The following is a 4,177-nucleotide window of genomic DNA, read 5'->3' as shown; positions in this document are numbered from 1 at the left end:
AAGGATTTCTGGCGCCGTTGCCGGGGAGTCTACGGAAAAAGTCAACATACCAAGTATCCATCACAATCCCTATCTCTCGCATTACATCATTTGTCATTTGCCTCTCGTTTTCCTCTCCCCCCCAATTCACCCTTGCCATTTTATTCGCCCTCTCTCTCTATCCTCCCTCTCTATTTGCCTCTTTTGCCCGCTTGCTTTTTGTTTGCTTGTGTGTTAGATTGCTTGTTTGTCGCGATGGCTCAAGATACTACCAAATTGTGTGACTTCACCAATACCAATAATAATGATTTCCTTAGCACTCCGATTGCTCCTCTTGTCGATGCTGAATCTTGTGAAATTAATATTGCTTTGTTGAATCTTGTTATGAAAGATCAATTCGCCGGCCTTCCTAGTGAAGATGCCGCTACTCATCTGAATAGCTTCGTTGATTTATGTGATATGCAAAAGAAAAAAGATGTCAATAATGATGGCGTTAAATTGAAGATATTTCCTTTTTCGCTTAGAGATCGTGCTAAAGCTTGGTTTTTGTCTTTGCCTAAAAATAGTATTGATTCATGGAACAAGTGCAAAGATGCTTTTATCTCTAAGTATTTTCCTCCCGCTAAGATCATCTCTCTTAGAAACGATATTATGAACTTTAAACAACTGGATCATGAACATGTTGCACAAGCTTGGGAGAGAATGAAATTAATGATATGCAATTGCCCTACTCATGGTTTGAATTTGTGGATGATTATACAAAAAATTTATGCCGGATTGAATTTTGCTTCTAGAATTCTTTTAGATTCGGCTGCGGGAGGCACTTTTATGGAAATCACTTTAGGAGATGCTACTAAACTCCTAGATAATATTATGGTTAATTATTCTCAATGGCATACTGAAAGATCTTCTAATAAAAAAGTACATGCGGTAGAAGAAATTAATGTGTTGAGTGGAAAGATGGATGAACTTATGAAATTATTTGCTACTAAGAGTGTTTCTTCTGATCCTAATGATATGCCTTTGTCTACTTTTATTGAGAATAACAATGAATCTATGGATGTGAATTTTGTTGGTAGGAATAATTTTGGTAACAACGCTTATAGAGGGAATTTTAATCCTAGGCCATATCCTAGTAATCCTTCTAATAATTATGGGAATTCCTACAACAACTCTTATGGAAATTATAATAAGATGTCCTCTGAATTTGAGAATAGTGTTAAAGAATTTATGAATTCACAAAAGAATTTTAATGCTTTGCTTGAGGAGAAATTTCTTAAAGTTGATGATTTGGCTAGGAACGTTGATAGAATTCCTCTTGAGATTGATTCTTTAAAGCTTAGATCTATTCCTCCTAAGCATGATATCAATGAGTCTCTCAAAGCCATGAGTTCCCATTGATGAGTGCAAGGAAAGAACCGCTAGGATGCGTGCTTCCAAAGATGCCTTTATTAAAGCGTGTTCCTCCAATTCCTATGAAAATCAAGATGAAGATCTAAAAGTTATTGATGTGTCCCCTATTAAATCTTTGTTTTGCAATATGAATCTTGATGAAACTGAATATGATCTTCCTTTATCTAGAAGGTGTTCTAAAAATTCGGAGTATTTAGATCTTAATGATGAAATTGATGAAAGTGGGATTGAAAGAAATAAAAATAATCAGAACACGTACCCCCAAATAATCAGAACAGGAGCCAAAAACCTAATTCCACCGCCGTAACTTTCTGTATCCACGAGATCCCATCTTGGGGCCTGTTCCAGAGCTCCGCCGGAAGAGGGCCGTCATCAGGGAGGGCTTCTACATCATCATAGCATCTCCGATGAAGTGTGAGTAGTTTACCTCAGACCTTCGGGTCCATAGTTAGTAGCTAGATGGCTTCTTCTCTCTCTTTGAATCTCAATACAAAGTACTCCCCCTTTCTTGTGGAGATCTATTCGATGTAATCTTCTTTTTGCGGTGTGTTTGTTGAGATCGATGAATTGTGGGTTTATGATCAAGTCTATCTATGAATAATATTTGAATCTTCTCTGAATTCTTTTATGTATGATTGGTTATCTTTGCAAGTCTCTTCAAATTATCCGTTTGGTTTGGCCAACTATATTGGTAGTTCTTGCCATGGGATAAGTGCTTAGCTTTGGGTTCGATCTTGCGGTGTCCTTACCCAGTGACAGAAGGGGCAGCAAGGCACGTATTGTATCGTTGCCATCGAGGGTAACAAGATGGGGTTTATTTCATATTGCATGATTTTATCTCTCTACGTCATGTCATCTTGCTTAAGGCGTTACTATGTCTTTAACTTAATACTCTAGATGCATGCTGGATAGCGGTCGATGAGTGGAGTAATAGTAGTAGATGCAGAATTGTTTCGATCAACTTGTCACGGACGTGATGCCTATATACATGATCATGCCTAGATATTCTCATAACTATGCTCAATTCTGTCAATTGCTCAGCAGTAATTTGTTCACCCACCGTAGAATACTTATGCTCTTGAGAGAAGCCACTAGTGAAACCTATGGCCCCCGGGTCTATTCTCATCATATCAATCTCCATCACTTTAATCTTGCTTTGCTTTTTTACTTTGCTTTTACCTTTTACTTTGCATCTTTATACCAAAAATACCAAAAATATTATATCTATCAGATCTCACTCTCGTAAGTGACCGTGAAGGGATTGACAACCCCTAATCGCGTTGGTTGCGAGTAGCTATCGCTTTGTGCAGGTACGAGGGACTTGAGCGTGGCCTCCTACTGGATTGATACCTTGGTTCTCAAAAACTGAGGGAAATACTTACGCTACTCTGCTGCATCATCCATTCCTCTTCAGGGAAAACCAACGCAAGCTCAAGACGTAGCAGGAGACACCTGTAGAGCACCTTTATAATCACCCAGTTACGTTGTGACGTTTGATGGCACACAAAGTGTTCCTCTGGTAAACGGGAGTTGCATAATCTCATAGTCATAGGAACATGTATAAGTCATGAAGAAAGCAATAGCAACAAACTAAACGATCAAGTGCTAAGCTAACGGAATGGGTCAAGTCAATCACATCATTCTCCTAATGATGTGACCCCGTTAATAAAATGACAACTCATGTCTATGGTTAGGAAACTTAACCATCTTTGATCAACGAGCTAGTCAAGTAGAGGCATACTAGTGACACTGTGTTTGTCTATGTATTCACACATGTATTATGTTTCCGGTTAATACAATTCTAGCATGAATAATAAACATTTATCATGAAATAAGGAAATAAATAAAAACTTTTATTATTGCCTCTAGGGCATATTTCCTTTAGGCTGTGTTCGGTTGAGAGGGATTCAAAGGGGGTTTGACAGGGATTGAAGTGGATTTAATCCCTTGCAAGTCAAAACCTCCCCAAATCCCCTCCAATCCTCTTGTGGAGGGGTGTAACCGAACAAGGCCTTAGTTATATGACCAAAATACCCATAGTCCCACATGTGAGCTCTCTCTATCTATGGTAAGTGTGGGTCCCACTTGTCAAGAGTAAGCAAGCGAATAATTATAGAGGAAAATAAAAACGTTGTTGGGGATTGAGTGGGACCCACACTTTATCATACTGAGATAGAGGAAAAGTTGACATGTTGGTCCATGTGTATTTTTGCCATTATAACATGGTAAATGTGTTTTGAGCTGACAATAATGTTGTCTAATGGAATCTTTAAGCATACGCCTAATAAAGCGATGTCATTTTTTAGCAGTTAAAATTCCTAGTGACAAAACGAAGTAGTGAAACACAACCGGTGGTATAAATGATAAAAGCCCTAAAATAAAAGACAAACCTTATGAAAACAAAGAGAACAGATGAAAAAAAACACAGGAAAGGACAGGGAAGTGAAAACAAATTAAAACATAAGAACCTTGATGAAAAATGTAAAGAAAACACATAGAAAAAAACAAAAAACCAACAAAGATCGATAGAAGACAACAAAGAAAGTACACAGTCAAACTTGAACTTGTACAACTAGTGTACAACAGAAGAAGAGAAGAAAAATAAATCAAGAGAGCGACTGCAGCGATTGTGCAAGCTAAAACCCACTAATGGGCCAACTAATATGTGCGGGCGCTAGTGGCGAGCGAGAGCTACATCTCGCATTAGGCGAGAGATAACTATAGTGGTGTAATACCGAACAATCGCGCATCCGTGCATGTGAATTGGGTCGGCCCACCGAGCTGC

Source organism: Triticum dicoccoides, chromosome 7A, assembly GCF_002162155.2.
Source record: "Triticum dicoccoides isolate Atlit2015 ecotype Zavitan chromosome 7A, WEW_v2.0, whole genome shotgun sequence".
Lineage (NCBI taxonomy): Eukaryota > Viridiplantae > Streptophyta > Magnoliopsida > Poales > Poaceae > Triticum > Triticum dicoccoides.
This window is presented reverse-complemented; position numbering follows the sequence as displayed.